This window comes from Hyperolius riggenbachi, chromosome 10, assembly GCF_040937935.1.
Source record: "Hyperolius riggenbachi isolate aHypRig1 chromosome 10, aHypRig1.pri, whole genome shotgun sequence".
Lineage (NCBI taxonomy): Eukaryota > Metazoa > Chordata > Amphibia > Anura > Hyperoliidae > Hyperolius > Hyperolius riggenbachi.
In genome coordinates this window covers 263,902,574-263,925,335 of record NC_090655.1, presented here as the reverse complement: position 1 = coordinate 263,925,335, position 22,762 = coordinate 263,902,574, and the positions used below count along the sequence as shown (strand labels likewise).

The window sequence follows — 22,762 nt, the reverse complement described above, 5'->3', positions numbered from 1 at the left end:
TAAAATATCACAATGTGCGGTTTCCTGTATGCAGGGAGCAAATGTTTCCTTTCTCAAACTCCATGTTCAATTTCTATTGCTGACAGTCAGCTGCTGTCTGTCTTGTATAGAAAACACAAAATATCTATGTAAAACCCCCTTGTGGCCTCCTCCAGTCCTCCTTTGTGGCCTTTCCCGGGTTACCGCGGATGTCACTCACCTGACCTGATGCCTGTAGTGATCTGCTGCTGTGCTGGCGTCCTCTGTGTGCCAGGCGTTCGTCTCCAGTATCCTCCTGCTATACTCTACTCCCCCTGTAAGTTAATTAAACGGCGGCAGCAGCTGCGGCATCTCTCACCTCATCATGGAGCCCGCACGATCAGTCCCTTGACTCTCTCACTCCTTCCCTCTAGTGCCCATACTTCCTGGCCATGTCATTACAGATGCGACCAGCACTAGAGGGAAGGAGGATGTCATCACTTGATAAAGAGCAGTTTGTCTGCTCGAAGCGGCGGCAGTCTGTTGTGCATAGAAGACCTACACTGCAATGTAAATGTGGTTTTATCCTGAAATATTCCCCCTGTTTACAGAGTGTAGCAAGAGCTGTAATACAGAGCTATATATGGAGATATATAGTTACATCCTGGTCCTGTTGTCGGATGTCCTGGCTTTGTTTATTCATATTTTGGAGGTGAGTAAAATCCACTGTTTGAATCGTCAGTGCTGGTCACATCGGTGTTTGGATCTTACAAGTCTGTTGCAGCCAGATAGACTAGACCAGTGATCTGCAAACTTGGCTCTCCAGCTGTTAAGGAACTACAAGTCCCACAATGCATTGCGGGAGTCTGACAGCCACAGTCACGGTTAATAAAGGCAAATGCATTCCGGGACTTGTAGTTCCTTAACAGCTGGAGAGCCAAGTTTGCAGATCACTGTACTAGACCATGCTTGACAGCAGCAAGTAAGGAGTGCTCTCCCCGAAATACATCATCAGTCAGATTTACTGTGACAAATAAATTACATTGTTATAATTAAATAGACCATTGTAAGCTCAGTGTTTGTAGTCAGAGCTCTCTGTAAGGGCTGGTGCACACCAGGGCGGTTCTGAAGCATTTTTTAAAACGCTTGCAGGGGGTAAACTGCTTGGCTAATGAAAGTGAATGGGCTGGTGGCGGTGGACACCAGAGCGGCTCGTTTTTTCCACAAACGCAAGCTCGGGGGCTGAAGCATTTTTTAGATTTCTGAGACGTTTCTGCCTCAATGTTAAAGTATAGGAAAGTGGAAAACCGCTCTGAAAAACGCCAGATCAGAGCGGTTTTCCAGGCGTTTTTGTTACAGAAGCTGTTCAGGAACAGCTTTACTTTAATAATATATGAAATCTGCTACAGAAAAACGCTCCAAAAACGCTAGGCATGTTTATAAAACCTCTCTAAACATGCCTAGAATCGCTCTGAAATCGGCTTCAAAAACCTCTAGCGTTTTGCAGATCTGCTAGAGGTTTTGGTGTGCACTGGGCCTAACATTGCAAGTCTGTTGTCTGTCATTGGTGATAGTCAATGTTCAAAGTACTGTACATTTTTATATAAATTTGTGCAAGTTAAAAATGGTCCAGTGAAATAAAGCTGGGGTGGTCCATTTTCAAGCTGCATACATTTGCATAGTCCTGCAGCAACTTGGACAGACACAGGCTTGTTCCCCATCCCAACAGGGCGACCTCCCTTCACCTCCATCCACTCCACAAGCTTCTGCCACAAAATACCAGATGCCATTGCCGACCTTCACACTACCCGGACTGCAGAGCTGAGTCACAGGAGCCGGAAGCAGCAGGGCGCAGGGATACCATTCAGTATGGCCACACTGTGATGTGCGACACTGCAGGGGGATGGGGTGCTGCCCTTGTGTAGGTATACATTACACACTGCTCAACATCCCCTGTATGATCTGATATGACCCAGGCTGCCCTCTAGCTGCAGATGCTGCAGTCACACAGCCACTCATTCATTCATACATATGGCAGAAGCCTTCCCCATCATCTGATTGTTCCCTGGCTGTCCTCACACTGAAGATCTCCGCCCTAGTGCCTGGGAGGAGGTGGGGGTAACTACAGAGAGTAACTCATGGTGGGATCTGGAATTTAAAGAGGCCACCAAGATGTTCCCTACCCATTTTCACACCAGGCAAAGTGGTTATATATGTACCCCTTACCCATCCCACAAAGGGTTACCAGAAAAAAAAAGAAAAGTTTTTGTATCTATTTTAATATTTTTAATTCTAAATAAATACTTACCTATCAGGACCATCTCAGCCAGGGCAGTTTCTTGGCTACTTAGCTCCCCGGACCAGGCTGTAAACATTGTGAACCCCCGTAGACCCGAGCACATAGTAGAGGGCGCCTCCTCCCCTTCCACATTATATAGGTAGCCAGGGTTCCACTTCCCTTATAGGTGGCTAGGGTGCCCCCTCCTATATAGGTGGACAGGGTGCATCCTCCCCTCCTATATAGTTAGCCAGGATACCCCTCCCATATAGGTAGCCAAGGTGACTCTCCCCTCGAATATAGGTAGCCATGGTTCCCCCTCCCATATAGGTGGCCAGGGACCCCTCCCATATAGTTTGACAGGGTCTTCCTGTCTCCCCTTAGCAGGGAGGGGGGTGCAGAGGCGGGAGAAGCATGGGCACAGAACTGTAACAACTCACCTACCGGGAGTCATATACGCAGCCTCTACCTCTTGGTATATGTCATGTTGGTAACAGTGCCCAGTGAGATGACATGCAGTTATGTCATCACAGGGGGCGCTGTTACTAAGTTGAAGGGCGCCAAGGAGGAAGAAGATAGTGGCTGTGTATGGATCCCGGTAGGTGAGTTTTTACTGCTCTGTGCCTGCACTCCCCCCTTGCTGCTACACCCTAGGTCGTCACCCGCCCCACCTGCCAGTAAAAACAGGGCTGGAAGAAGCAATGTCAAGTGGCCACCACCTCCTCTAATACTATGAGCCATATTTCCTCCCTCCCTCTCCTAAAGCCCCCTCCTGTACCCCCCACCCCCATGCAGAGCTATGCATGGAATAACTCTCACCTTCAGCGTTAGATGTATTCACGCATTTTCCATAGTTGCCGCAAGCTCTCTACTGCTCTGACTTCGTGTGCACAAGATACAGGAAGTCAGCATAATGTAGAGCCTGCAGCAGCCATGGGAGATGCGAAAGGTCATATAACGCTGGAGGAGGTGACTGTTATTCCATCCACTGTGCATGGGGGAGTACAGCAGGGGTGCCCTAGACACCAGGGAGCTGTATAAGGAAGGAGGGTGAGTGTGGCAGAACCTATAATATTGCTATGCTATGTATTGTACAGTTTGGTGTTTTTGTTGTCTATTTTGTATTCTGTTTTGATGCCAGGTACTGTAATTAAAGAGGAACTTCAGCCTAAACAAACATACTGTCATTAAGTTACATTAGTTATGTTAATTAAAATAGATAGGTAATATAATCCCTTACCCACCCAGTTTTAAAAGAACAGGCACATGTTTGATTTCATGATGGCAGCCATCTTTTTGGTTGAAAGGAGGTGACAAGGAGCATGAGACACAGTTCCAACTGTCCTGTGTGCTGATCAACCCTCCCAGTTGCTAGGCAACATGAATAACAACATACGAAATCCCATCATGCTTTGCACAGGATCAGGGGAAAAAAGCCCGGGCAGTTTTCTTTGATGGGTGGAGCTTAGCTAAAAATGATGCTTTGGTAAGAAAAACAAAATTCTGATGCTGTGAAACTGTTAAACACCAAGCCTTTTCAGTTCTGCTGAGTAGATTTTTAGTCTGGAGGTTCACTTTAAGGTCCTCTCTATTGTGACTGATTCAGATAGCTGGAGGTGACACCTGCTGATTTGACTATAGACTTAGTTATTGAAACAATGGTCTTGCCGGAAACTTCTGTAGCCTCAGCTAAGACCTATTGTGATCCAGGCTTCTCTGGAAGCTTCTGTGAGAGGACTATAATAGGGGGGGGGGGGAGGATAGCAGTGTTGGGAAGAATTGTGCTGGAGTTGTGACTGAAGAGTTCTGCTGTGTATTTTCTGATGGAGTTTTGAATTTTTACTTTGCATGAGATTGATTTCTTTCTCTTGAGATGGAGTAAAGGGAGATTTCTTTGATCTATTGGTCTGCTTGTAGTGTATGGACACTCATCTTGTCACAGTGAGGGTTCCACTAGACACCAGGGAGCTGTATAGGGGGAGTGAGGGGGTGCAACTATACACCAGGCAGCTGCAGAGGAGGGGGTAGGTGTGCCACTAGACAACCAGGAGCTGCCACCTAACACCAGGGATTTAATTGGGGGGGGGGGGGGGGAGGGGTTGCCACTAAACGCCAGGGTTCTGTATGAGAGGAGAGGGGGTACACTAAACACCAGGGTGCTGTATGGGAGGAGAGAGGGGGTACACTAAACACCAGGGTGCTGTATGAGAGGAAAGGGGCACACTAAACACCAGGGTGCTGTATGGGAGGAGAGGGGGTACACTAAACGCCAGGGTACTGTATAAGAGGAAAGGAGTACACTAAACACCAGGGAGCTGTATGAGAGGAGAGGGGGTACACTAAACACCAGGGTGCTGTATGGGAGGAGAGAGGGGGTACACTAAACACCAGGGTGCTGTATGGGAGGAGAGGGGGTACACTAAACACCAGGGTACTGTATGAGAGGAAAGGGGGTACACTAAACACCAGCGTGCTGTATGAGAGGAAAGGGGGTACACTAAACACCAGGGTGCTGTATGAGAGGAAAGGGGCACACTAAACACCAGGGTGCTGTATGAGAGGAGAGGGGGTACACTAAACGCCAGGGTACTGTATAAGAGGAAAGGAGTACACTAAACACCAGGGAGCTGTATGAGAGGAGAGGGGGTACACTAAACACCAGGGTGCTGTATGGGAGGAGAGAGGGGGTACACTAAACACCAGGGTGCTGTATGGGAGGAGAGGGGGTACACTAAACACCAGGGTACTGTATGAGAGGAAAGGGGGTACACTAAACACCAGCGTGCTGTATGAGAGGAAAGGGGGTACACTAAACACCAGGGTGCTGTATGAGAGGAGAGGGGGTACACTAAACACCAGGGTGCTGTATGGGAGGAGAGTGGGTACACTAAACACCAGGGTGCTGTATGGGAGGAGAGGGGGTACACTAAACACCAGGGTACTGTATGAGAGGAAAGGGGTACACTAAACACCAGGGTGCTGTATGGGAGGAGAGGGGGTACACTAAACACCAGGGTGCTGAATGGGAGGGGAGGGTGTACACTAAGCACCAGGGTGCTGTATGAGAGGAGAGGGGGTACACTAAACGCCAGGGTACTGTATAAGAGGAAAGGAGTACACTAAACACCAGGGTGCTGTATGAGAGGAGAGGGGGTACACTAAACACCAGGGTGCTGTATGAGAGGAAAGGGGCACACTAAACACCAGGGTGCTGTATGGGAGGAGAGAGGGGGTACACTAAACACCAGGGTGCTGTATGGGAGGAGAGAGGGGGTACACTAAACACCAGGATGCTGTATGGGAGGGGAGGGTGTACACTAAACACCAGGGTGCTGTATGGGAGGGGAGGGTGTACACTAAACACCAGGGTGCTGTATGGGAGAAGAGAGGGGGTACACTAAACACCAGGGAGCTGTGTGGGAGGAGAGAGGGGGTACACTAAACACCAGGATGCTGTATGGGAGGGTGTACACTAAACACCAGGGAGCTGTATGGGAGGAGAGGAGGTACACTAAACACCAGGGTACTGTATGAGAGGAGATGGGGTACACTAAACACCAGGATGCTGTATGGGAGGGTGTACACTAAACACCAGGGTGCTGTATGGGAGGAGAGAGGGGGTACACTAAACACCAGGGTGCTGTATGAGAGGAAAGGGGCACACTAAACACCAGGGTGCTGTATGGGAGGAGAGGGGGTACACTAAATGCCAGGGTACTGTATAAGAGGAAAGGAGTACACTAAACACCAGGGAGCTGTATGAGAGGAGAGGGGGTACACTAAACACCAGGGTGCTGTATGGGAGGAGAGAGGGGGTACACTAAACACCAGGGTGCTGTATGGGAGGAGAGGGGGTACACTAAACACCAGCGTGCTGTATGAGAGGAAAGGGGGTACACTAAACACCAGGGTGCTGTATGAGAGGAAAGGGGCACACTAAACACCAGGGTGCTGTATGAGAGGAGAGGGGGTACACTAAACACCAGGGTGCTGTATGGGAGGAGAGTGGGTACACTAAACACCAGGGTGCTGTATGGGAGGAGAGGGGGTACACTAAACACCAGGGTACTGTATGAGAGGAAAGGGGTACACTAAACACCAGGGTGCTGTATGGGAGGAGAGGGGGTACACTAAACACCAGGGTGCTGAATGGGAGGGGAGGGTGTACACTAAGCACCAGGGTGCTGTATGAGAGGAGAGGGGGTACACTAAACGCCAGGGTACTGTATAAGAGGAAAGGAGTACACTAAACACCAGGGTGCTGTATGAGAGGAGAGGGGGTACACTAAACACCAGGGTGCTGTATGAGAGGAAAGGGGCACACTAAACACCAGGGTGCTGTATGGGAGGAGAGAGGGGGTACACTAAACACCAGGGTGCTGTATGGGAGGAGAGAGGGGGTACACTAAACACCAGGATGCTGTATGGGAGGGGAGGGTGTACACTAAACACCAGGGTGCTGTATGGGAGGGGAGGGTGTACACTAAACACCAGGGTGCTGTATGGGAGAAGAGAGGGGGTACACTAAACACCAGGGAGCTGTGTGGGAGGAGAGAGGGGGTACACTAAACACCAGGATGCTGTATGGGAGGGTGTACACTAAACACCAGGGAGCTGTATGGGAGGAGAGGAGGTACACTAAACACCAGGGTACTGTATGAGAGGAGATGGGGTACACTAAACACCAGGATGCTGTATGGGAGGGTGTACACTAAACACCAGGGTGCTGTATGGGAGGAGAGAGGGGGTACACTAAACACCAGGGTGCTGTATGAGAGGAAAGGGGCACACTAAACACCAGGGTGCTGTATGAGAGGAGAGGGGGTACACTAAACGCCAGGGTACTGTATAAGAGGAAAGGAGTACACTAAACACCAGGGAGCTGTATGAGAGGAGAGGGGGTACACTAAACACCAGGGTGCTGTATGGGAGGAGAGAGGGGGTACACTAAACACCAGGGTGCTGTATGGGAGGAGAGGGGGTACACTAAACACCAGGGTACTGTATGAGAGGAAAGGGGGTACACTAAACACCAGCGTGCTGTATGAGAGGAAAGGGGGTACACTAAACACCAGGGTGCTGTATGAGAGGAAAGGGGCACACTAAACACCAGGGTGCTGTATGAGAGGAGAGGGGGTACACTAAACACCAGGGTGCTGTATGGGAGGAGAGTGGGTACACTAAACACCAGGGTGCTGTATGGGAGGAGAGGGGGTACACTAAACACCAGGGTACTGTATGAGAGGAAAGGGGTACACTAAACACCAGGGTGCTGTATGGGAGGAGAGGGGGTACACTAAACACCAGGGTGCTGAATGGGAGGGGAGGGTGTACACTAAGCACCAGGGTGCTGTATGAGAGGAGAGGGGGTACACTAAACGCCAGGGTACTGTATAAGAGGAAAGGAGTACACTAAACACCAGGGTGCTGTATGAGAGGAGAGGGGGTACACTAAACACCAGGGTGCTGTATGAGAGGAAAGGGGCACACTAAACACCAGGGTGCTGTATGGGAGGAGAGAGGGGGTACACTAAACACCAGGGTGCTGTATGGGAGGAGAGAGGGGGTACACTAAACACCAGGATGCTGTATGGGAGGGGAGGGTGTACACTAAACACCAGGGTGCTGTATGGGAGGGGAGGGTGTACACTAAACACCAGGGTGCTGTATGGGAGAAGAGAGGGGGTACACTAAACACCAGGGAGCTGTGTGGGAGGAGAGAGGGGGTACACTAAACACCAGGATGCTGTATGGGAGGGTGTACACTAAACACCAGGGAGCTGTATGGGAGGAGAGGAGGTACACTAAACACCAGGATGCTGTATTGGAGGAGAGGAGGTATGCTGTATGGGAGGGTGTACACTAAACACCAGGGAGCTGTATGGGAGGAGAGGGGGTACACTAAACACCAGGATGCTGTATGGGAGGGTGTACACTAAACACCAGGGAGCTGTATGGGAGGAGAGGGGGTACACTAAACACCAGGATGCTGTATGGGAGGGTGTACACTAAACACCAGGATGCTGTATGGGTAAAGAGGGGGTACACTAGAGGCCAGGGGGCTGTATGGGAGGAGGGGAGGTACACTAAACACCAGGGTGCTGTTAAGGAGTAGGGAGAATGCCACTAGAGACCAGGAAGCTGTATAAGAGGATAGGGTACCACTAGAGACCAGGAAGCTGTATGGGTGGGATGGGGTGCCATTAGACAACAGGGAGCTGTATAGAGGGTGGTGGAGGACCACTAGACCACCTGGGAATAAGGGAGAATGAGTACTAGAATACTGAGGTATACTGTGTGTGTGTGTGTGGGGGGGGGGGGGGGGACTAGACAACCAGAGAATATTGAAGGGGGAGCTGTGAACACTACACTACCAGAAAAAGCTTAAGGGGAGTCCACCAGACTACCAGGGAAAAGTTTATAAGAGGGAGGAACCATTAGACTACCACTGAAAGCTGATTGAGAATGTGAAACATTAGCTTACCAGGGAAATCTATAGTAGAAGGGGGACCATTAGACCACCAGTGAGTACCATAAAGGTTGGTTTACACTGAAGCTGGTTCAGCACAACGCAGTGCTAGCCAAGCATGGATACATAACACACACACATGTATGACAATGCCATCAGGTCAAAAAGCATGCAGCAGTTTGTTTGACACAGTGCACTGTAATAAAACACTTACAGTATATTGTGCTCAGCTAGTGACGTACATTGACGTGCACTGTGCCTGTATTTTGTGGTTTTGCCTTTGCTGAAGTGGCCCTGAGCCCTCCGAAGGTTAGGGTGGGAGGAGAAAAGAGGGGAGTGACGGGGTCCCAGTATGTTTGCCCCATATGGGGCCCAAGACTGTCTGATGGTGGTCTTGCTACCAGCACTGCTAGCATCAGGCCATCTCCCGCTCTTGGTCTTGGCCCAGGTGGGGGAAGGAATCTTAAAGAAAACCTGTACTGAAAATAAAAGTCAAAATAAGCATACACAAGTCATACTTACCTTCCATGTAGTCTACTCCTCAGTGTCTTTCTCCTGTCCCGCGTCCTATTTGTTCACTATGATCAAGGGAATTTTCCGTCCTCCATTTTGAAAATATCCATTACCCATAACAGCTTTCTGGTCAGCACACAGTTAAACTGTAACATCGCCCACTTGAGCCATAGGGAAACATGAACATTACCTGGTACATCCGTTTTCCTCTCAGCTATAACTGACAGCAACTGATATTTTACTGACAGCAACTGATATATTTCAGATCTGACAAAATATTGTCAGAACTGGAAAGGATTATTGGCAGAAGAAAATGGTGAGCCTCTGAGAGGAACCGATGGCAAGGTAACTCTGTAATGTTCATTTGAAGTTACCTCGTGTTTATTTTAAATATTTTTACTCAGTACAGGTTCTCTTTAAGGATGCCTGGATAAATCTACTGTGACCATCTGAGACACCTGCATCACTGCACCATATCCACTGACAATGGCTAAACTAATGGCTCAAGATTATCTAGGTTCCTTTGTTGTTGCTGGTAGTCATCCAATAATCTGTCTATAGACCTGTCAGTGATGCTGGGGGTGTGGTTACAGACTACTGAATCACTACAGTCACCAGTCAGTCTCCTCCTTTTAAAATAAAAAATGAATAAGAGGTGGGTCACTAACAACTACCAGCCTCCCTCCACTGATGTCACAGACTGATGCCAGACAGATGCCAATTCCTGCTGCTTCAGTTTCCCCAGACACTGGCTGCCAACACAACCGCCACAATCTCAGGTGCTGCTGCATTGGTGGAATGTTTCCGCTGTTAGTGTCACATGTTTGGGGGGCATTCATGTCATCCTCATCAAGCTGCAAGCTGCCCATCTATATGTCTCTCATGCACAATACATGGAAGTGTACTAATCTGTTATTACTCAGCAGTGCATTACACAGAGCTCTGTTATTATGGTGTGATGATGCAGCGTGCTGACAATTCATGCTGCCTGTGTGACATTTCTCTGCTAATTATTATTATTATTACTACTACTACTATTATTCATTATAGAATGGGATGCAACTGTAGATGAAGATGTTGTTCAGTGACAAACAAAATTGTACTGTTAATAGTATTAAATGGCTGAGGTCTGGTGATTCCACAAACAGAGACTGCAGTTAGCGTATTTACCACAAGATGGCGAACTCACATCCCCCAGGTGAAACGCACAGCTAGGAAGAAATGAAACCAAACACAGGAAATTATGTAACAGCAAGAGGAGCCGTTGCAGGAGGTGGAGAAGAAAAGTTGTTGAAGAGGTAATTGTTGTTATATATTGAGCAGAGCAGAGGTCGGGGTGGACATACTTTGTTACAGAGGAGGTCATAGTACTCCTGTCACTATCCTGATCATCCCCCTTGAAGTTATTGCTATACAAGACACTTTTATACATAGCTCCCAACTGTCCCTTTTCCAGAGGGACAGTCCCTCTTTGGGGAACCAAATCCCTCTTTCAGGACTCATGTACAGGTCTGTGTAAATATATGTATTTTATCTGCGGAACATGTGTTTGACTGTAAACTATATTCCCATCTTTTAATTTGCTATATTTCTTGTTTCCTAATGTATGAAGGAGTATGAAAAAGCATATAAAGGACCAGTGTGCTTTGAGTTATAAAAGAACATATTTTTCTTATGAAAACGTTATGGTATGCATGACTAGGGGGGTGTTGTGGGTGTGGCTTAAGTGTCCCTATTTCTTATCCAAAAAAGTTGGGAGGGATGTTTATATAACTGCTGTGACTTGTTTGCCTGTTTTCTAGTAGTCCCCCTACATGTGCCATAGATTATGGCTGGCATCTCACCTTCCTAGTAATAATTCAGTCGCATCACAGAGGCAAGAGAAGATGTATATGGAATATAGCCATGTCCCTCCAGTGCCGGCATCTCACCTTCCTAGTAATAATTCAGTCACATCACAGAGACAAGAGAAGATGTATATGGAATATAGCCATGTCTCTCCAGTGCCGGCATCTCACCTTCCTAGTAATAATTCAGTCACATCACAGAGACAAGAGAAGATGTATATGGAATATAGCCATGTCCCTCCAGTGCCGGTGTTCCAACTAACTAGCATACATTGACAGAATAGCATACATTTAAAGTGATATACCCCTTTTTTAGTAGAATCAGTGTCCCCTTGCCCGCTCGCTTCGCTCGCTGGGCTGCGGGCTCAGTCCTCGCTTCGCTCGGACAACTTTTTATTCTAACTCTATGTCCACTTGGATAGTGGAGATTGCACATCAGCACACAGGCAGCTAACTGGGGTTGAAAAGGTTAATGCTGCTGATGGGTATTATGGGGTTAATGTATGCCCTGCATGACTTTGCACATGCTCAGTAGCATTTGTATGCTATTCTGTCAAGTATGCTAAAATGTTGAAACACCGGCATCTCACCTTCCTAGTAATAATTCAGTCACATCACAGAGACAAGAGAAGATGTATATGGAATATAGCCATGTCCCTCCAGTGCCGGCATCTCACCTTCCTAGTAATAATTCAGTCACATCACAGAGACAAGAGAAGATGTTTATGGAATATAGCCATATCCCTCCAGTGCTGGCATCTCACCTTCCTAGTAATAATTCAGTCACATCACAGAGACAAGGGAAGATGTATATGGAATACAGCCATCCCTCCAGTGCTGGCATCTCACCTTCCTAGTAATAATTCAGTCACATCACAGAGACAAGAGAAGATGTATATGGAATATAGCCATGTCCCTCCAGTGCTGGCATCTCACCTTCCTAGTAATAATTCAGTCACATCACAGAGACAAGAGAAGATGTATATGGAATGTAGCCATGTCCCTCCAGTGCTGGCATCTCACCTTACTAGTAATAATTCAGTCACATCACAGAGACAGGAGAAGATGTATATGGAATATAGCCATGTCCCTCCAGTGCTGGCATCTCACCTTCCTAGTAATAATTCAGTCACATCACAGAGACAAGAGAAGATGTATATGGAATATAGCCATGTCCCTCCAGTGCCGGCATCTCACCTTCCTAGTATTAATTCAGTCACATCACAGAGACAAGAGAAGATGTATATGGAATATAGCCATGTCCCTCCAGTGCTGGCATCTCACCTTCCTAGTAATAACTCACATCACAGAGACAAGAGAAGATGTATATGGAATATAGCCATGTCCCTCCAGTGCTGGCATCTCACCTTCCTAGTAATAACTCACATCACAGAGACAAGAGAAGATGTATATGGAATATAGCCATGTCCCCCCAGTGCCGGCATCTCACCTTCCTAGTAATAATTCGGTCACATCACAGAGACAAGAGAAGATGTATATGGAATATAGCCATGTCCCTCCAGTGCCGGCATCTCACCTTCCTAGTAATAATTCAGTCACATCACAGAGACAAGAGAAGAGGTATATGGAATATAGCCATGTCCCTCCCAGTGCCGGCATCTCACCTTCCTAGTAATAATTCAGTCACATCACAGAGACAAGAGAAGATGTATATGGAATATAGCCATGTCCCTCCAGTGCTGGCATCTCACCTTCCTAGTAATAATTCAGTCACATCACAGAGACAAGAGAAGATGTATATGGAATATAGCCATGTCCCTCCAGTGCCGGCATCTCACCTTCCTAGTAATAATTCAGTCACATCACAGAGACAAGAGAAGAGGTATATGGAATATAGCCATGTCCCCCCAGTGCTGGCATCTCACCTTCCTAGTAATAATTCAGTCACATCACAGGGACAAGAGAAGATGTATATGGAATATAGCCATGTCCCTCCAGTGCTGGCATTTCCCCTATATAGCCTCTTCTGCCCCCAGCATTGCCATATTACCCAGCAATGTAGCCATATGCCCTCCACAATATTACCTTGTGGTATTGCAGCGCCCTCATCACCTCTTAGGTAGTCATCTCTCTTCCACCTCCAGAATAGCTCAGTTAGGGGTTTTTATGTGATGTTCTTATGCAAATGGAAATGGGAGGGACTGAAGTGGGTAAAGGGGAGGGGTAAAGATCCCCCTGTATGAAGCATAAGGGTATTGTGCACACATACAGTTCTGATTATCCAGTCTCACCACTTCCATGTAGTAGGAGAGCTTGTCTGCACAATCTGCTCATGGTATTCAAAATTTGTTAGCCCTCCTACTACATGCAAGTGGTAAAATTGACCAATCAAAACTGTGTGTTTCACACCCTAAAGGTAGCCATATATCCAGCGATTTGGCTGTACAATCGATTATTCAATTCGATCATTCCATAGAATGGAGTGTGTTCCAGAATTCCCAATCAATGAAAAGTGGCTGATTTCATGTTGAATCGACCAGCTTAGTCGATCGAGCAGGATGCAAGATAGCGGTCGATCGCACAGGGATCACGTCATTCGATCGACTCTGAATCGATTTTTGCATTGAGCATGGAGACACGACATAAAGTCAAATCATGGAATGTGAAGGTGCACATTCACATAGGATATCATATGTAGTGTGTGGGTTACTAGACGATCGACATTCGGTCAACCAACTGAAGTCGATTCCTTAATAAAGTTGATAGCTTTGTCGATTGAATCAGAATTGGCAGATGCATGGCTAACTTAAGTCTTCCAGATATTGAAACTGCCAAGTAAGATCACCTTTTGAGCTACATTGCTATGTTATGAATGGCTGGAGTGACACAGGTTATATGGCTGAGAGCTGGGTGCTAGTCTAGTGTAGGGGACCCAGCAGGAGACCTCATAGGAAACAGGTATCCAATCACAGCACCCTCTACAGCACAAAGCATTGTGATTGGCTGAATAGTGTGGGTGTAGTTTACTACAACCTATCTGAAGCCTAGCAGTTCAGAGGGTTCTGTCCACCCAAACAAGTTAGCAGAATTTCTCTCTGAGGTTTCCTTCTGAGCCCCCTAAACTAGACTAGCGCTGAGAGCCGTCTGATGGGAATTTTATACCGAGGTAATGGGTGAATGTTTAGTGATATGAAAGGTGTGAGCAGAATCCAGCTGCATACATCTGTAAGGAGAGCTTATGTTATCAGTGACTGGCTTTATATGGCTGAGAAGTGGCTGATGGGAATGTTATACCAGGTAATGAGGGAATGTTTAGTGATATGAAGGGTGTGAGCAGAATCCAGGCACATACATCTGTAAGGAGAGCTTATGTTATCAGTGACCAGCTTTATATGGCTGAGAGGTGGCTGATGGGAATGTTATACCAGGTAATGGGTGAATGTTTAGTGATATGAAGGCTGTGAGCAGAATCCAGGCACATACATCTGTAAGGAGAGCTTATGTTATTAGTGACCAGCTTTATATGGCTGAGAGGTGGCTGATGGGAATTTTATACCAGGTAATGGGGGAATGTTTAGTGATATGTAGGGTGTAAGCAGAATCCAGGTGCATACATCTGTAAGGAAAGCTTATGTTATCAGTGACTGGCTTTATATGGCTGAGAGGTGGCTGATGGGAATGTTATACCAGGTAATGGGGGAATGTTTAGTGATATGAAGGGTGTGAGCAGAATCCAGGCACATACATCTGTAAGGAGAGCTTATGTTATTAGTGACCAGCTTTATATGGCTGAGAGGTGGCTGATGGGAATTTTATACCAGGTAATGGGGGAATGTTTAGTGATATGTAGGGTGTAAGCAGAATCCAGGCACATACATCTGTAAGGAGAGCTTATGTTATCAGTGACTGGCTTTATATGGCTGAGAAGTGGCTGATGGGAATGTTATACCAGGTAATGGGGGAATGTTTAGTGATATGAAGGGTGTGCGCAGAATCCAGGCGCATACATCTGTAAGGAGAGCTTATGTTATCAGTGACTGGCTTTATATGGCTGAGAGGTGGCTGATGGGAATGTTATACCAGGCAATGGGGAATGTTTAGTGATATGAAGGGTGTGAGCAGAATCCAGGCGCATACATCTGTAGGGAGAGCTTATGTTATCAGTGACTGGCTTTATATGGCTGAGAAGTGGCTGATGGGAATGTTATACCAGGTAATGGGGGAATGTTTAGTGATATGAAGGGTGTGAGCAGAATCCAGGCACATACATCTGTAAGGAGAGCTTATGTTATCAGTGACCAGCTTTATATGGCTGAGAGGTGGCTGATGGGAATGTTATACCAGGTAATGGGTGAATGTTTAGTGATATGAAGGCTGTGAGCAGAATCCAGGTGCATACATCTGTAAGGAAAGCTTATGTTATCAGTGACTGGCTTTATATGGCTGAGAGGTGGCTGATGGGAATGTTATACCAGGTAATGGGTGAATGTTTAGTGATATGAAGGCTGTGAGCAGAATCCAGGCGCATACATCTGTAAGGAGAGCTTATGTTATCAGTGACTGGCTTTATATGGCTGAGAAGTGGCTGATGGGAATGTTATACCAGGTAATGGGGGAATGTTTAGTGATATGAAGGGTGTGAGCAGAATCCAGGCACATACATCTGTAAGGAGAGCTTATGTTATCAGTGACTGGCTTTATATGGCTGAGAGGTGGCTGATGGGAATGTTATACCAGGTAATGGGGAAATGTTTAGTGATATGAAGGGTGTGAGCAGGAATCCAGGCACATACATCTTTCAGGAGAGCTTATGTTATCAGTGACTGGCATTATATGGCTGAGAAGTGGCTGATGGGAATGTTATACCAGGTAATGGGGGAATGTTTAGTGATATGAAGGGTGTGAGCAGAATCCAGGCGCATACATCTGTAAGGAGAGCTTATGTTATCAGTGACCAGCTTTATATGGCTGAGAGGTGGCTGATGGGAATTTTATACCAGGTAATGGGGGAATGTTTAGTGATATGTAGGGTGTGAGCAGAATCCAGGCACATACATCTGTAAGGAGAGCTTATGTTATCAGTGACTGGCTTTATATGGCTGAGAAGTGGCTGATGGGAATGTTATACCAGGTAATGGGGGAATGTTTAGTGATATGAAGGGTGTGCGCAGAATCCAGGCGCATACATCTGTAAGGAGAGCTTATGTTATCAGTGACTGGCTTTATATGGCTGAGAAGTGGCTGATGGGAATGTTATACCAGGTAATGGGGGAATGTTTAGTGATATGAAGGGTGTGAGCAGAATCCAGGCACATACATCTGTAAGGAGAGCTTATGTTATCAGTGACCAGCTTTATATGGCTGAGAGGTGGCTGATGGGAATTTTATACCAGGTAATGGGGGAATGTTTAGTGATATGTAGGGTGTGAGCAGAATCCAGGCACATACATCTGTAAGGAGAGCTTATGTTATCAGTGACTGGCTTTATATGGCTGAGAAGTGGCTGATGGGAATGTTATACCAGGTAATGGGGGAATGTTTAGTGATATGAAGGGTGTGCGCAGAATCCAGGCGCATACATCTGTAAGGAGAGCTTATGTTATCAGTGACTGGCTTTATATGGCTGAGAGGTGGCTGATGGGAATGTTATACCAGGTAATGGGGAATGTTTAGTGATATGAAGGGTGTGAGCAGAATCCAGGCGCATACATCTCTCAGGAGAGCTTATGTTATCAGTGACTGGCTTTATATGGCTGAGAAGTGGCTGATGGGAATGTTATACCAGGTAATGGGGGAATGTTTAGTGATATGAAGGGTGTGAGCAGAATCCAGGCACATACATCTGTAAGGAGAGCTTATGTTATCAGTGACTGGCTTTATATGGCTGAGAGGTGGCTGATGGGAATGTTATACCAGGTAATGGGGGAATGTTTAGTGATATGAAGGGTGTGAGCAGAATCCAGGCGCATACATCTGTAAGGAGAGAGCTTATGTTATCAGTGACTGGCTTCATATGGCTGAGAGGTGGCTGATGGGAATGTTATACTGAGGTAATGGGGGAATGTTTAGTGATATGAAGGGTGTGAGCAGAATCCAGCCGCATACATCTGTAAGGAGAGCTTATGTTATCAGTGACTGGCTTTATATGGCTGAGAAGTGGATGATGGGAATGTTATACCAGGTAATGGGGGAATGTTTAGTGATATGAAGGGTGTGAGCAGAATCCAGGTGCATACATCTGTAGGGAGAGCTTATGTTATCAGTGACCAGCTTTATATGGCTGAGAAGTGGCTGATGGGAATCTTATACCAGGTAATGGGGGAATGTTTAGTGATATGAAGGGTGTGAGCAGGATCCAGGTGCATACATCTGTAAGGAGAGCTTATGTTATCAGTGACTAGCTTTATATGGCTGAGAAGTGGCTGATGGGAATGTTATACCAGGTAATGGGGGAATGTTTAGTGATATGAAGGGTGTGAGCAGAATCCAGGCGCATACATCTGTAAGAAGAGCTTATGTTATCAGTGACCGGCTTTATATGGCTGAGAAGTGGCTGATGGGAATGTTATACCAGGTAATGGGGGAATGTTTAGTGATATGAAGGGTGTGAGCAGAATCCAGGCGCATACATCTGTAAGGAGAGCTTATGTTATCAGTGACCAGCTTTATATGGCTGAGAAGTGGCTGATGGGAATGTTATACCAGGTAATGGGGGAATGTTTAGTGATATGAAGGGTGTGAGCAGAATCCAGCCGCATACATCTGTAAGGAGAGCTTATGTTATCAGTGACTGGCTTTATATGGCTGAGAAGTGGCTGATGGGAATGTTATATCAGGTAATGGGGGAATGTTTAGTGATATGAAGGGTGTGAGCAGAATCCAGGCACATACATCTGTAAGGAGAGAGCTTATGTTATCAGTGACCAGCTTTATATGGCTGAGAAGTGGCTGATGGGAATGGTATACCAGGTAATGGGGGAATGTTTAGTGATATGAAGGGTGTGAGCAGAATCCAGGCACATACATCTGTAAGGAGAGCTTATGTTATCAGTGACTGGCTTTATATGGCTGAGAAGTGGCTGATGGGAATGTTATACCAGGTAATGGGGGAATGTTTAGTGATATGAAGGGTGTGAGCAGAATCCAGGCGCATACATCTCTCAGGAGAGCTTATGTTATCAGTGACTGGCTTTATATGGCTGAGAAGTGGCTGATGGGAATGTTATACCAGGTAATGGGGAATGTTTAGTGATATGATGTGTGTGAGCAGAATCCAGGCACATACATCTGTAAGGAGAGAGCTTATGTTATCAGTGACTGGCTTTATATAGCTGAGAAGTGGCTGATGGGAATGTTATACCGGGTAATGGGGGAATGTTTAGTGATATGAAGGGTGTGAGCAGAAACCAGGCGCATACATCTGTAAGGAGAGCTTATGTTATCAGTGACTGGCTTTATATGGCTGAGAGGTGGCTGATGTGAATGTTATACCAGGTAATGGGGGAATGTTTAGTGATATGAAGGGTGTGAGCAGAATCCAGGCGCATACATCTCTCAGGAGAGCTTATGTTATCAGTGACTGGCTTTATATGGCTGAGAAGTGGCTGATGGGAATGTTATACCAGGTAATGGGGAATGTTTAGTGATATGATGTGTGTGAGCAGAATCCAGGCACATACATCTGTAAGGAGAGAGCTTGTTATCAGTGACTGGCTTTATATAGCTGAGAAGTGGCTGATGGGAATGTTATACCAGGTAATGGGGGAATGTTTAGTGATATGAAGGGTGTGAGCAGAAACCAGGCGCATACATCTGTAAGGAGAGCTTATGTTATCAGTGACTGGCCTTATATGGCTGAGAAGTGGCTGGTGGGAATGTTATACCAGGTAATGGGGGAATGTTTAGTGATATGAAGGGTGTGAGCAGAATCCAGGCGCATACATCTGTAAGGGGAGCTTATGTTATCAGTGACCAGCTTTATATGGCTGAGAAGTGGCTGATGGGAATGTTATACCAGGTAATGGGGGAATGTTTAGTGATATGAAGGGTGTGAGCAGAATCCAGGCGCATACATCTGTAAGGAGAGCTTATGTTATCAGTGACTGGCTTTATATGGCTGAGAAGTGGCTGATGGGAATGTTATACCAGGTAATGGGCAATTGTTTAGTGATATGAAGGGTGTGAGCAGAATCCAGCCGCATACATCTCTCAGGAGAGCTTATGTTATCAGTGACTGGCTTTATATAGCTGAGAAGTGGCTGATGGGAATGTTATACCAGATAATGGGGGAATGTTTAGTGATATGAAGGGTGGGAGCAGAATCCAGGCGCATACATCTGTAAGGAGAGCTTATGTTATCAGTGACTGGCTTTATATGGCTGAGAAGTGGCTGATGGGAATGTTATACCAGGTAATGGGGAATGTTTAGTGATATGAAGGGTGTGAGCAGAATCCAGGCACATACATCTGTAAGGAGAGCTTATGTTATCAGTGACTGGCTTTATATGGCTGAGAAGTGGCTGATGGGAATGTTATACCAGGTAATGGGGGACTGTTTAGTGATATGAAGGGTGTGAGCAGAATCCAGGCGCATACATCTGTAAGGAGAGCTTATCTTATCAGTGACTGGCTTTATATGGCTGAGAAGTGGCTGATGGGAATGTTATACCAGGTAATGGGGGAATGTTTAGTGATATGAAGGGTGTGAGCAGAATCCAGGCACATACATCTGTAAGGAGAGAGCTTATGTTATCAGTGACTGGCTTTATATGGCTGAGAAGTGGCTGATGGGAATGTTATACCAGGTAATGGGGGAATGTTTAGTGATATGAAGGGTGTGAGCAGAATCCAGGCGCATACATCTGTAAGGAGAGCTTATGTTATCAGTGACCAGCTTTATATAGATGAGAAGTGGCTGATGGGAATGTTATAGCAGGTAATGGGGGAATGTTTAGTGATATGAAGGGTGTGAGCAGGAATCCAGGCGCATACATCTGTAAGAAGAGCTTATGTTATCAGTGACCAGCTTTATATGGCTGAGAAGTGGCTGATGGGAATGTTATACCAGGTAATGGGGGAATGTTTAGTGATATGAAGGGTGTGAGCAGAATCCAGGCGCATACATCTGTAAGGAGAGCTTATGTTATCAGTGACCAGCTTTATATGGCTGAGAAGTGGCTGATGGGAATGTTATACCAGGTAATGGGGGAATGTTTAGTGATATGAAGGGTGTGAGCAGAATCCAGGCACATACATCTGTAAGGAGAGCTTATGTTATCAGTGACCGGCTTTATATGGCTGAGAAGTGGCTGATGGGAATGTTATACCAGATAATGGGGGAATGTTTAGTGATATGAAGGGTGTGAGCAGGAATCCAGGCGCATACATCTGTAAGGAGAGCTTATGTTATCAGTGACCAGCTTTATATGGCTGAGAAGTGGCTGATGGGAATGTTATACCAGGTAATGGGGGAATGTTTAGTGATATGAAGGGTGTGAGCAGAATCCAGGCGCATACATCTGTAAGGAGAGCTTATGTTATCAGTGACCAGCTTTATATGGCTGAGAAGTGGCTGATGGGAATGTTATACCAGGTAATGGAGGAATGTTTAGTGATATGAAGGCTGTGACCAGGAATCCAGGCGCATACATCTGTAAAGTAAACCTGTAGGGAGGAGAAGAGCACCTGGGGGTACTTACCTCGGGAGGGTGAAGCCTCTGGATCCTAATAAGGCTTCCCCCGTCCTCCCGAGTGTCCCCGATACAGCGCTGGGGGGAAAACCAATAACAATCCTAGTTGCTGCTCAGCCCATGCGCATTAGTGGCTTCCGGCTCCGGCAGAAATAGCTGAGCTCAGTCAGGTCTGCTGTACTGTGCAGGTGTGAGACATCTGTGCCTGTGCAGGAGATAGAGTGTGTGATGAGGCTCGGCTATTTGCAACAGAGCACAAGTGGGAATCCGACAAGGAGATCTTTGGGGGTCCCAACGCTGGATCCTCTCTACAGTGGAGGACAGGGGAAGCCTCTTTAGGATCCAGAGTTTCCCCCTCCCGAGGTAAGAACACCCCAGGGGCACTTATTTCATTACAGATTTTCTTGAACCTCTTACTTACTCTGCATCTCTGGCCCAACTGAAGTGAGGCTGCTTTTAAGCAATACCAGTTGCCTGGCTATCCTGCTGATCCTCTGCTTCTAATACTTTTTATCCATAGTCCCTGAACAAGCATGCAGCAGATCAGGTGTATCTGACATTATTGTCAGATCTGACAAGATTAGCTGCATGCTTGTTTCTGGTGTTATTCACACACCACTGCAGCGAAAAAGATCAGCAGGGCTGCCAGGCAACTGGTATTGATTAAAAGGAAATAAATATGGCAGCCTCCATATCTTTCTTAACTCAGTAAACCAGAGACTAACACTTATAAAAGATTTATACATACCTGGGGCTTCCTCCAGCCCCCTCCACACTGATCCCTCCCACGCCTTCTTACTCTGCCTCCTCGTTGGCCCGGTAGAAACCCTTCAAGTTTGGCCAGTTGGGGCGCAGGCATGGCCCGGATGTGCGCATATGCCCCGCTGTGCTCCCATTGGCCAAGAGGGCTTTGTGCCTGCGTGGTACTACTGCGCAGGCTCAGAACGATCTCCCAGCCACGGGAGTGAGATGGGGGGCACGCGCAGCCGTACTGTGAATGCGCCGACTGGGCAAACTCATGGGGCTTCTACCGAGAGAAGGAAGAGGCGGAGGAAGATGGCGTGGGAGCAGTCGGTGCAGAGGGGGCTGGAGGAAGCCCCAGGTATGCTTAAATCATTTATAAGTGTTCGCCTCTGGTATACTGCCTAGGCTCTTTTAGCCGGGCGCTCCACCCGGCTAGATTTGGTGACCACCCGGCTGTCATCGGCTCACCTCCTCACCACCTCCTATGCTATAAGCACAGTTGCCCTGCATTTTCAACTCGCCCCACCCTGCTACTTTTTCATGCCACCCGGCTACTATTTTATGCCACCCGGCTGGAAAAAAATTCTGGGGAGAACACGAGTATCTGTACTGTCCGTTTTGTACATTAAAAAACAAACCAATCTAGTCACTGTGATCTCCTGGATCCCTCCTTGCCATTTCCGTCGCTCCCCGCCGTGATCCTGGCTTTTAAACACCAGTTTTAGGCAGTGTTTACAAACAAAAAACATGGCCGCTAACCAGGAAGTGATGTTGTGTACATATATTTCATGTTACAGTATACTACAAGTTTTTATTACATAGTGCACTCCAGTCAGGGATTCTCAGTTTCTCAGCATGGGCAGCTCCCTTTCCCCTCAGACAAGCTGAAATTGAGAGCAGAGAGCTGTCTGTGACTAATAAACAAAGCACACACACACACACAGAGCCTGGAGGGGGCATGCATAACTTCTCCCTATCACAGCAGAGGCAATGCATTCCTCTCTATGACAAGGCTTGACAAAGAAAAGAGGATTAGATACTGTATATTACAGAGACAGTGGGCCTGATTCACAAAGCGGTGCAAACTGTTTGCACGCCAGTGAAAAGCCCTTTATCACTCCTAAACTCAGTTTAGGCGTGATAAGAAGAAACTCGCGCGAAATTCCCGCGTGCAAAGTTTTGCGCGATGCGCCCATTAAGCCCTATGGGCACTGCAAAACTTTGCACGCAGGGACTTTGCGCGCGATCACCAGCACAAAGCGGTGCTAACTCAGCGGTGCAAAGGTTATCACGCCTAAAGTAT

At 46.8% G+C, this 22,762-nt stretch overlaps 1 protein-coding gene across 1 annotated transcript in view; it reads left to right on the top strand.

Annotated features, from left to right (window-relative positions):
- The first annotated feature begins 10,681 nt into the window (after nt 1–10,681).
- The window catches only part of LOC137535387 (zinc finger protein 37-like), an 88,051-nt gene continuing 75,970 nt past the window's right edge, over nt 10,682–22,762 (top strand). The window contains exon 1 of the mRNA XM_068257217.1: nt 10,682–10,727. The gene's annotated coding sequence lies outside the window, so the exon portion shown is untranslated. The remainder of the gene's footprint in view (nt 10,728–22,762) is intronic.